This window comes from Convolutriloba macropyga, unplaced genomic scaffold (genome assembly GCF_964194025.1).
Source record: "Convolutriloba macropyga unplaced genomic scaffold, txConMacr16.3 SCAFFOLD_5012, whole genome shotgun sequence".
Taxonomy (NCBI): domain Eukaryota; kingdom Metazoa; phylum Xenacoelomorpha; order Acoela; family Convolutidae; genus Convolutriloba; species Convolutriloba macropyga.
The window spans coordinates 1-12,500 of NW_027451560.1; the positions used below are offsets into that span (position 1 = coordinate 1).

Consider the following 12,500-nt stretch of genomic DNA (forward strand, 5'->3'; position numbering starts at 1 on the left):
GAGAAGCTAACTAAAGCTTGATCGGGCCTTCAGCAAGCACGACCGAGCTGTACCGGAGCTAACACTAAGACCGAGGGGTCTTAGAGAGCCCTCTAGCGGGGCGAATAGAGCTTGATCAAGCCTTGGGCAAGCTAGATCGAGGCAGACTGAAGCTAAGCAAGAGACCGAGAGGTCTGTCTGGTCCTCCTAGAGAGGCCAAGAGAAAGTACGAGAAAGCCAACTAAAGCTTGATCGGGCCTTCAGCAAGCACGACCGAGCTGTACCGGAGCTAACACTAAGACCGAGGGGTCTTAGAGAGCCCTCTAGCGGGGCGAATAGAGCTAGATCGAGCCTTGGGAAAGCTAGATCGAGCAGGACTGAAGCTAAACGATAGACCGAGAGGTCTGTCTGGTCCTCCTAGAGAGGCCAAAGAGAAAGTACGAGAAGCTAACTAAAGCTTGATCGCGCCTTCAGCAAGCACGATTGAGCAAGACCGGAGCTAACACTAAGACCGAAGTGTCTTAGAGAGCCCTCTGGTGGGGCGAATAGAGCTAGATCGAGCCTTGGGAAAGCTAGATCGAGTAAGATTGAAGCTGAAAGAGTGTCAGAGGAGCAAATGAACCTCCAAAAAGTGAAAATCAAATTTTAGAAAAAACACAAGTTAAATACTGCATGGACAGTATTTCTATGTGTGGGGCATTATTAGGGGGAGGTGTCTTGTCAAAATATGGCTGGACTAAAGACCTCAACCCGGATAGGGTGGAAGGCCCCATGATCGGTCTGTTACTAATCGGTGACCGATAAAGACCTGACCAAGGCCTGTAGTAAGCTTGGTTAGGCATTACAGGAGTTAACACTAAGACCGAGGGGTCTTAGAGAGCCCTCTAGCGGGGCGAATAGAGCTAGATCGAGCCTTGGGAAAGCTAGATCGAGCAGGACTGAAGCTAAGCAAGAGACCGAAAGGTCTGTCTGGTCCTCCTAGAGAGGCCAAGAGAAAGTACGAGAAGCTAACTAAAGCTTGATCAGGCCTTCAGCAAGCACGACCGAGCTGTACCGGAGCTAACACTAAGACCGAGGGGTCTTAGAGAGCCCTCTAGCAGGGCGAAATAGATCTAGATCGAGCCTTGGGAAAGCTAGATCGAGCAGGACTGAAGCTAAACGATAGACCGAGAGTCTGTCTGGTCCTCCTAGAGAGGGCCAAGAGGAAAGTACGAGGAAGCTAACTAAAGCTTGATCGGGCCTTCAGCAAGCACGACCGAGCTGTACCGGAGCTAACACTAGACCGAGGGGTCTTAGAGAGCCCTCTAGCAGGGCGAATAGAGCTAGATCGAGCCTTGGGAAAGCTAGATCAAGCAGGACTGAAGCTAAACGATAGACCGAGAGGTCTGTCTGGTCCTCCTATAGAGGCCAAGAGAAAGTACGAGAATCTAACTAAAGCTTGATCGGGCCTTCAGCAAGCACGACCGAGCTGTACCGGAGCTAACACTAAGACCGAGGGGTCTTAGAGAGCCCTCTAGCAGGGCGAATAGAGCTAGATCGAGCCTTGGGAAAGCTAGATCGAGCAGGACTGAAGCTAAACGATAGACCGAGAGGTCTGTCTGGTCCTCCTAGAGAGGCCAAGAGGAAGTACGAGAAGCTAACTAAAGCTTGATCGCGCCTTCAGCAAGCACGATTGAGCAAGACCGGAGCTAACACTAAGACCGAAGTGTCTTAGAGAGCCCTCTAGTGGGGCGAATAGAGCTAGATCGAGCCTTGGGAAAGCTAGATCGAGTAAGATTGAAGCTGAAAAGAGTGTCAGAGGAGCAAATGAACCTCCAAAAAGTGAAAATCAAATTTTAGAAAAAAACACAAGTTAAATACTGCATGGACAGTAATTCTATGTGTGGGGCATTATTAGGGAGAGGTGTCTTGTCAAAATATGGCTGGACTAAAGACCTCAACCCGGATAGGGTGGAAGGCCCTATGATTGGTCTGTTACTAATCGGTGACCGATAAAGACCTGACCAAGGCCTGTAGTAAGCTTGGTTAGGCATTACAGAAGATAACACTAAGACCGAGGGGTCTTAGAGAGCCCTCTAGCGGGGCGAATAGAGCTTGATCAAGCCTTGGGCAAGCTAGATCGAGCAGGACTGAAGCTAAACGATAGACCGAGAGGTCTGTCTGGTCCTCCTAGAGAGGCCAAGAGAAAGTACGAGAATCTAACTAAAGCTGGGTCGGGCCTTCAGCAAGCACGACCGAGCAGTACCGGAGCTAACACTAAGACCGAGGGGTCTTAGAGAGCCCTCTAGTGGGGCGAATAGAGCTAGATCGAGCCTTGGGAAAGCTAGATCGAGCAGGACTGAAGCTAAACGATAAACCGAAAGGTCTGACGGGTCCTCATAAGAGGCATGGAGAAAGATCTGATACTAAAGTACCTCTCGGAAGTAATAAAATATGCCTGATGAAGCCGGGTATGATGTTTGTTGTTTGATGGCATTCATCGATTAGGTCTGGTGGATTCCCCATTACTCCGAGTGGTACTAGTAGAGGCTCCTACAGGGGTGAGCAAAGCGAGATCAAGCCTTAGGCAAGCTAGATCGAGCAGAACTGAAGCTGAAAAGCAAAATAAATGACAGGTCTGTCCAAATCAATAAACTTGAAATCCAGTGTGGTCACCACGGGTCACGAGGTGAATTCCTAGCGATTGTCTGCTGAACGTATAGGAAGGCCCGAAACGAACGATAATTTCATTGCACAGTGGAGATACTATACGTTCAGGAGTAGCATACATCGGGTTTGATCTATGATCATGTCTGGTCTCCGAGGATCCACCGGGTTACCAACTGGCACCGCTGTACTGGGTGTAAAACTGGGCCACCTGAAGTCCCGGGTGTAAAACTAGGTGCCTCTGTGCCAAAGTAGCGGCTTGCGTAGTGCATTATGCCTCCGGCTTGCGAAATGGTTATAAGCAATAACAACAGGACGCCGCGGGGTGTTCACTTAAAGGAGTAACGTTCTCTCAAGGGAGGGGATCTAAAAATCTTGATAAAACATTTATTCTATGCAAATTTGTGCGCAAATTTTGCAAAGTAAAAAGCTGCACTGTAGCAAATTCTATGTGTGTAGCATTATTAGGGAAGTGTTGTTTGATGGCACCTCTCTACTTGATGCACCAAAGAACTACCTTGATGGCTCATGACCGCTGGTAATCTGTCGTCGCTAGTAGTTCGGAACTGAGAACAAATATGTTCGCAAATTACAACAATTATACAGCATATTGCTGAATAAAGCAGAACCGAATAATACTCAGTGACTTTACACCAAGACTGACTAATGTCTGGATTGTATCGTCCTACTCGAGTAAGGCGAAGAAAAGCTAGAAAGATACGCTTTTCACAAAGCAGGCTTAATGCATGCAAACCAAGGAGGAAGGAGTGATGCCCCTCCTTATAATAAGCAGAACCAAATAAAGAACAGACAGCATCATCTGTACAGTGACCAAGAAGAGGTGAAACTTCTGTATGTGAAAAGGCAATTTGAGCGAGATTTATTAGCAGACTAGTATTATGTTGTTTCTAGTAGGCGAAAGCCGAAACATCAACATGTGAAAATCTGATATTAAATCCTCAATCATTTTCCCTAGTATTATACAGCTATGAGTAACCTTAATTGGACACGGCAATTATTGCTGACCGGTGAAACTTTCGCATGGGAAAGACACACACACTTCTTGACAAAGCAATAAGTATTATGCTGTTTCTAGTACGCGAAAGCAGAAACATCAGCATGTGAAAGTTGTGAAGTTGAAGAATTTTTGTGTTGAGTACGATGTTGTTACTAGTAACCATGTCGACAGCTGAGAACTGTTCTCTAACCAATAGAAGGTGAAACTTCTGTATGTGAAAAGGCAATTTGAGCGAGATTTCTTAGCAGACTAGTATTATGTTGTTTCTAGTAGGCGAAAGCCGAAACATCAACATGTGAAAATCTGATATTAAATCCTCAATCATTTTCCCTAGTATTATACAGCTACTAGTAGCCGTAATTGGTCAGGGAAACATTGTTGACCGGTGAAACTTCACATGGGAAAGACACACAAATTACTTGACAAAACAATAAGTATTATGCTGTTTCTAGTATGCGAAAGCAGAAACATCAGCATGTGAAAGTTGTGAAGTTGAAAAGTTTTTTGTGTTGAGTACGGTGTTGTTACTAGTAACCATGTCGACAGCTGGAAAGCTGTTCTCTAACCAATAAAAGGTAAAACTTCTGTATCTGAAGAGGCGGCGTGATTGAGATTTTTAACAGACTAGTATTATGTTGTTTCTAGTAGGCGAGAGCCGAAACATCGACATGTGAACATCTGGTTTTTAAATCATGAGTCAATTCTCCCTAGTATGATACAGTTGTTAGCCGGTATTGGTAACAGTAGAACAGAGATTTGGAGGGCAAAACCTGCTCATGGGAAATGCTCACAGAGCGCTATCTACCAGTACACATAGTATTATGCTGTTTCTAGTACGCGCGAGCCGAAACATCAGCATGTGAAATGTGTAATCGTGGGTAACTCTAAGTGTGTAGAGTACTGTGTAGTAACTAGTAGCCATGCCAAAGCATGCATTGAAACTCTTCGTGATTTAAAAAGCTCAAAGCAAGATTGACGAGGCCGCAAGGCTATGTCTTTCTAAATTCGAACAAATCGAAAGATTGTTCAAAGTACAATTAAACTGATTGATCCTGTCAGTTGCCATATGCTTGTCTGAAAGACTAAGCCATGCATGTGCAAGCGAAGCTTGAAAAAGTGGAACCGCGAATGGCTCATTAAATTCAGTTACTATCTATTAGTTGATTTGCAAGCTAAATGAATAACTGCGGTAACCCTGCAGCTAATGCATGCTGATTGTCCGACACTGTCGGAGACTTTTACAAGACTACACCGGGTGATTTGCTAAGTACAGACACATCCCGTGATGAGTCCTAGTAACTGAAAGATCCCAGATAGCTTCGGCTTGGGGACGGAACTTCCGAATTTCTGACCTATCAACCTATGATGGTAGTGTAACGGACTACCATGGTTGTGACGGGTAACGGGGAATCAGGGTTCGATTCCGGAGAGGGAGCCTTAGAAACGGCTACCACATCCAAGGAAGGCAGCAGGCACGCAAATTACCCACTCTCCGCACGAGGAGGTAGTGACTAGAAATAATGATATGAACCTTTATGGTTTGTAATCAGAATGGAATGGACTTAAAAGCTCCATTGATGAACGAGTAGAGGGCAAGTCTGGTGCCAGCAGCCGCGGTAATACCAGCCTCTACAAGCGTATGCAATAGTTGCTGCGTTTAAAAAGCTCATAGTTGGATCTGTTTGAGTAGAACGGCAACATGGTCTTCAGTTAAATCTGTTGACTCGTTCCGCTCATCCTTCGCATCGAAGAAATAGTTTGCACTTAAATGTGACGAACTGTGGAAACGGTGTTTTCACCCTGAGAAAATTAGAGTGTTCAAAGCATCCTTTGGGATCGAATAATAAAGCATGGAATAATGGAGAATGACCCGCTACTCGATTGATGCCGGTTGGCTGAGTGCGGTAATGATTGAAAGGAACAGACGGGGGCATTTGTATTGCTACGTTAGAGGTGAAATTCTTGGATCGTGGCAAGACAAACTACTGCGAAAGCATTTGCCAAGAATGTTTTCATTAATCAAGAACGAAAGTCAGAGTATTGAAGAGGATTAGATACCCTCGTAATTCTGACCATAAACTATACCAACCTACAATTTGTCAAAGTCGATCTTGACTTGGCAAGAGATTAACCGGGAAACCAAAGTTTATTGGTTCCGGGGGAAGTATGGTTGCAAAATCGAAACTTAAAGGAATTGACGGAAGGGCACCACCAGGAGTGGAGCCTGCGGCTTAATTTGACTCAACACGGGAAAACTCACCCGGTCCAGACATCTTAAGGATTGACAGATTGAATATCTTTCATGATTATATGGGCGGTGGTGCATGGCCGTTCTTAGTTAGTGGAGTGATCTGTCTGGTTAATTCCGATAACGAACGAGATCTTCTCCATCTAAATAATGAAATTCACTATATGTGAATTCAAACACTTCTTAGAGGAACTATGCGGAATTAAATACCGCAGATGAAGTGAGGCTATAACAGGTCTGTGATGCCCTTAGATGTTCTGGACTGCACGCGCGCTACACTGTGTACTTTTAGATTGAGTACTCAGCCCTTGGTCCGAAATGGACTGGGCAATCAGAGAAAAGTACAGCGCTTCAAGGGGATCGTCTGTTGTAACTTGCAGACGTGAACCAGGAATTCCTGGTACTTATGAGTCAACAACTCATAGGGATTACGTCCCTGCCCTTTGTACACACCGCCCGTCGCTACTACTGATTGGATAGTTAAGCAAGAATTGCAAATTCCTACTGTTGGGACTTCGGTCTCCGGCAACGGGATGAAGCGGATCGAGCTTAATTGTCTAGAGGAAGTAAAAGTCGTAACAAGGTTTCCGTAGGGGAACCTGCGGAAGGATCAGTGATTGATTCCTTCGGGCATGGCTGCTGGTAGAGGCCATGTCTGTAGTGCGCATGACGCTCTGTCGCTAGAGATTGCTTGGCAACCAATCTCGAATTATGTATCGAGCTCAAAAACTACTTGTGTGGATACATAGTTCAGCAGTCATGGCAAGGGACTGCTTAAAGGGAGACTAGTTAGCAAAAGCAGCCTAGCAGAACTGCAGCTATCTAGATCTCAGAAGCTGGGTTATAGAAGCCCAGCTATAGACTTGTGAATGAGAAAGGCCTAAAAAGGTCCACAAGTCGCGTGGTTAGAACCGACACGCAAAAATCCCAGCGAGTGACAGAGCGTTGCGCTGTTCAGTGGGAAAGAGTTGAGCTACTCGGGGCGCCCACTGAACTTGCTCCGAGCCAAAGGCTCGAAAAAACACAGCTTAGCCTCAGATCCTTTACATAGAAGGCTAGCTAAAATAAACTTACCTTGGACGAGGGTAAAGTTTAGTCAGTTCTTAGGGGAGAGTAATCCACAGCTTCTCGCCCTCTGAACATTCTCCCAGATATGTAGGTCTGGGAGAGTCTCCTCCTGTTCTTCGGAATCTGGAGGTAGACAAAGACAGTACGATACGATCTTGCATCGGGATGACTAACCGATAATGATCATAATCTGACAATTTTTCCGGCTTGAGGCACCGGAGTCAGATTAAAGACACATACTGAACTAAAGGCGTATGTGCAAAGCTTGTCGGAGTGTAGAGAGTCAAGCTGAGTTGACTCGTCACGTGGTGATGACAACAGCCATGTGCAAAACACTCACAACTTTATCGTCTATGTGGAAAAGGTTGCTAACAGCGCTCTCTATGAGAGGCCCTCGCATATAACTATACGAGGAAAAGGCGATAGAGTTGTTTGAATGTGGGGCAGGTTCATCGACAAGCTAAGTTGATCACATTCTTGTTGTGGCATCCTACTAGAATTGGTCACGGTCTGCACCAACTCTCCCCAAGTTGGCCAGACTTAAAACTAGAAATAAGGTTTGCAGCTATGTGAACCTAGAAACTGTAAAGGAGTTGAAAGAACTTAAAGGAATTGAAAGAGGCCTTGAGGTATATCCTCTTGGTAAAGACCCACAAAAGCTCACAAAAGTGGCTTCGAAGGGCAAAACTGGTTCATCCAAAACAATTGGAGAGCTTAAAGCAGAACCAATTCGAATGAAACACTATTGGTGAAACTTCATCATGAGAACGTCACAAGCTGATCACGCTCTATGATATGACTAGTATTATGTTGCTTCTAGTAGGCTAAGCGCAAGCCGAAACATCAACATGTGAAAGTCATAGAATTTTGCAATCAAACTGTGGCTAGTACTGTGATGTTACTAGTAACCTGGTGTTCCGTCATATGGCCAAGAGAGCATTTGAAGGCGAAACTTCTGCATGGGAAAGCTGCATCATGATCAAAATTTTATATCGAGTATTATGTTGACGTTAGTAGGCCTTGGCCGAAAACGCAGCATGTGAAAGGTATAGATAAAAGTTATTGTTGCAGTCAGTACTGTGTAGTTACTAGTAGCTGGATTTAAGCTCAAAATGAGACACTGTTGGTGAAACTTCATCATGAGAATGTCACAAGCTGATCAAGCTCTATGATATGACTAGTATTATGTTGCTTCTAGTAGGCTAAGCGCAAGCCGAAACATCAACATGTGAAAGTCGTAGAATTTTGCGATCAAATTGTGGCTAGTACTGTGATGTTACTAGTAACCTTGTGTTACGTCATATGGCCAAGAGAGCATTTGAAGGCGAAACTTCTGCATGGGGAAGCTGCATCATGAACAAAAGTTTATATCGAGTATTATGTTGACATTAGTAGGCCCTGGCCGAAAGCGCAGCATGTGAAAGGTATAGATAAAAGTTATCGTTGCAGTCAGTACTGTGTAGTTACTAGTAGCTGGATTTAAGCTCGAAATGAGACACTGTTGGTGAAACTTCATCATGAGAACGTCACAAGCTGATCACGCTCCATGATATGACTAGTATTATGTTGCTTCTAGTAGGCTAAGCGCAAGCCGAAACATCAACATGTGAAAGTCGTAGAATTTTGCGATCAAATTGTGGCTAGTACTGTGATGTTACTAGTAACCTTGTGTTACGTCATATGGCCAAGAGAGCATTTGAAGGCGAAACTTCTGCATGGGGAAGCTGCATCATGAACAAAAGTTTATATCGAGTATTATGTTGACGTTAGTAGGCCCTGGCCGAAAGCGCAGCATGTGAAAGGTATAGATAAAAGTTAGCGTTGCAGTCAGTACTGTGTAGTTACTAGTAGCTGGATTTAAGCTCGAAATGAGACACTGTTGGTGAAACTTCATCATGAGAACGTCACAAGCTGATCACGCTCTATGATATGACTAGTATTATGTTGCTTCTAGTAGGCTAAGCGCAAGCCGAAACATCAACATGTGAAAGTCGTAGAATTTTGCAATCAAACTGTGGCTAGTACTGTGATGTTACTAGTAACCTTTTCTTACGTCATATGGCCAAGAGAGCATTTGAAGGCGAAACTTCTGCATGGGGAAGCTGCATCATGAACAAAAGTTTATATCGAGTATTATGTTGACGTTAGTAGGCCCTGGCCGAAAGCGCAGCATGTGAAAGGTATAGATAAAAGTTATCGTTGCAGTCAGTACTGTGTAGTTACTAGTAGCTGGATTTAAGCTCGAAGTGAGACACTGTTGGTGAAACTTCATCATGAGAACGTCACAAGCTGATCACGCTCTATGATATGACTAGTATTATGTTGCTTATAGTAGGCTAAGCGCAAGCCGAAACATCAACATGTGAAAGTCGTAGAATTTTGCGATCAAATTGTGGCTAGTACTGTGATGTTACTAGTAACCTTGTGTTACGTCATATGGCCAAGAGAGCATTTGAAGGCGAAACTTCTGCATGGGGAAGCTGCATCATGAACAAAAGTTTATATCGAGTATTATGTTGACGTTAGTAGGCCCTGGCCGAAAGCGCAGCATGTGAAAGGTATAGATAAAAGTTAGCGTTGCAGTCAGTACTGTGTAGTTACTAGTAGCTGGATTTAAGCTCGAAATGAGACACTGTTGGTGAAACTTCATCATGAGAACGTCACAAGCTGATCACGCTCTATGATATGACTAGTATTATGTTGCTTCTAGTAGGCTAAGCGCAAGCCGAAACATCAACATGTGAAAGTCGTAGAATTTTGCAATCAAACTGTGGCTAGTACTGTGATGTTACTAGTAACCTTTTCTTACGTCATATGGCCAAGAGAGCATTTGAAGGCGAAACTTCTGCATGGGGAAGCTGCATCATGAACAAAAGTTTATATCGAGTATTATGTTGACGTTAGTAGGCCCTGGCCGAAAGCGCAGCATGTGAAAGGTATAGATAAAAGTTATCGTTGCAGTCAGTACTGTGTAGTTACTAGTAGCTGGATTTAAGCTCGAAGTGAGACACTGTTGGTGAAACTTCATCATGAGAACGTCACAAGCTGATCACGCTCTATGATATGACTAGTATTATGTTGCTTATAGTAGGCTAAGCGCAAGCCGAAACATCAACATGTGAAAGTCGTAGAATTTTGCGATCAAACTGTGGCTAGTACTTTGATGATGCTTGTAGCCAACCGAATTGGTTGAAAAGCCCAATAAGTAAGCTAACTTGGGAGAGCTTGTTGGAAACCAAATGCTACTAGATTGGTCCAAATACATCCTTCAACAGGGGATCACTTGGCTCGCTTTACGAAGAGGAGCACAGCTATATGTGTTAATTCGGTATGAATCGCAAGATTTGTTTACCGACCTCTCTAACGCAAAAGGCGGTCTCGGCTTCGGCTGTTGACTGCGTCCGATTCAGGGTTATATAACTCTCGATTGAACACATTGATGTTCTATTGTTGGTGCTTCCAATAAAATTGGAACACTTAAAGCAGAACCGATTCAAATAATAGCATTCTGATCAATGATTGCATTCCTTGATCAAGAACTGCTGGAGTCATTGTGATGGCGAATTTTCTTCATAAGAAAATTGCAAAGAGACGGAACTTAATGAGACTAGTATTATGTTGTTTCTAGTAAGCGGAAGCTGAAACAGCAACATGTGAAAATCAAGTTTTGTTCAATGATCTCGAGGCGATAAGTACTATGAAGCAACTAGTAGCCTAAGCATGACTCAGATTTGAGACAGTCAAAAAGACTGGCGAAACTTCTTCACATGAAAGTTACATAGAGAACTACAAATGTATACAGCGAGTATTATGTTGTTTCTAGTAGGCGAAAGCTGAAACATCAACATGTGAAAGTTGTCTGCAAACTGTAGAACGATATGTGATTAGTACTGTGCTGTTACTAGTAGCCAGTCTGACTGTAGAAGCCAAGACAAAGGGAAACTAATGCATCTGAAAAGGACAAGTTATGGAAAGGTATGCACGATAAGTATTATGTTGTTTCTAGTAAGCGGCAGCTGAAACATCAACATGTGAACGTCGTTGTGTACAGTAACCTAGAACTATATAGTCCTTAGTAACGTGCATTTACTAGTACCTGTAATTGGTATTCAGACTCAGGCAGTTTGGAATAGTTTGGCAAAGATGCACCAGAGAAAACTGGGATTTGATACAGAAATTGTTGAATACAAGTATTATGCTGCTTCTAGTAGGTTGAATCCGAAACATCAGCATGTGAAAATTGAAAACATTTCTGGTTCGAATTGTCACAAGTATTTGGTGATCTGAGTAGCCAAACTCACTACAACGCCAATTGAAGGCAAAAATTCTCAACGGGAAAAGCTATTCTCATTGAATGAGCTAACAAGACGAGTATTATGTTGCTTCTAGTAGGCGAAAGCCAAAACATCAACATGTGAAAGTCTTGCTGAACAAATTTAATGTTGTTGAGCTCAGTACCGTGTGAATTAGTAGCCATAATTGGCGAGCGAAAATTGAACTGGCGAAACTTCGTCTTTGGAAAATTGCAGATGCCGAGCACTTATTTTGCAACGAGTATTATGTTGACTGTAGTAAGCGAAAGCCGAAACAGCAACATGTGAAAGCTGTTGAAATTTGTGGTCATTTTGCAATAAGTACAAGGAGTGTAACTAGTAGCCAGGTCAAAATTTGGGATAAGAATGAGCAAAAATTCTGCATGAGAACAGTTGAAATTATGAAACTAAATTACAAAGACTAGTATTATGTTGTTTCGAGTACGCGAAAGCGGAAACATCAACATGTGAACGTTTGTAACGAAGTTTCGTTAATTTTCAGCCTAGTACTGAGCAAGAACGAGTAGCCTCATCTCCAATCCCACGCAAAATGTAGTGAAATATGTGAGTGAACCTTATTCACGGTGAGGGTTTCCCGAGGTCTGTATTGCAGCGAGTATTATGTTGCTTCTAGTAAGCGAAAGCTGAAACAACAACATTTGAAAGTTGGAATTAATGACTGAATGGAAACTTCGACCTGTGTTTGATAGTAGTAGCGAACAAAACTGCTGAATCGGTTTCTGTCTCATATTGGTCAGTGAACCAATTAAGAGACAATCAACTACATAACCTGAATTGGGCGAGAGAACCCCCTTAACTTAAGCATATCAGTAAGGGGAGGAAAAGAAATCAACTGAGAATCCCTTAGTAATGGCGAATGAACAGGGAAAAGCTCATCGGGAAGAGAAATGGCAACATTTCTCGGTGTCCGGTATGGTTTGATGCTAGACTGGTGAATTTGTCCTGATGTCTACTGGAAAGTAGCATCAAAGAAGGTGAAAATCCTGTAAAGGTCATTTTCGATACCAGTCATAATGGCTCATTCCTATGAGTAGAGTTGTTTGAAAGTGCAACTCGAAGCTGGAGATATGTCTCTCCAAAAGCTAATTATAAAGCGAGACCGATAGTAAACAAGTACCGTGAGGGAAAGTTGAAAAGCACTCTGAAGAGAGAGTGAAAAGTACGTGAAACTGTTGAAGGGGAACTGGAGTGAGCGTTACCATACTCA

At 43.5% G+C, this 12,500-nt stretch overlaps 1 non-coding gene and 1 pseudogene across 1 annotated transcript in view; both read left to right on the forward strand.

The window, feature by feature from the left end:
• Window positions 1–10,222: 10,222 nt before the first annotated feature.
• LOC142356789 (5.8S ribosomal RNA) lies at window positions 10,223–10,374 on the forward strand (annotated as a pseudogene).
• A 1,683-nt stretch (window positions 10,375–12,057) lies between these two features.
• The window catches only part of LOC142356790 (large subunit ribosomal RNA), a 3,522-nt gene continuing 3,079 nt past the window's right edge, over window positions 12,058–12,500 (forward strand). Inside the window, exon 1 of the ribosomal RNA XR_012761486.1 lies at window positions 12,058–12,500. This exon is cut by the window's right edge and continues 3,079 nt beyond it. This is a non-coding gene — a ribosomal RNA (large subunit ribosomal RNA).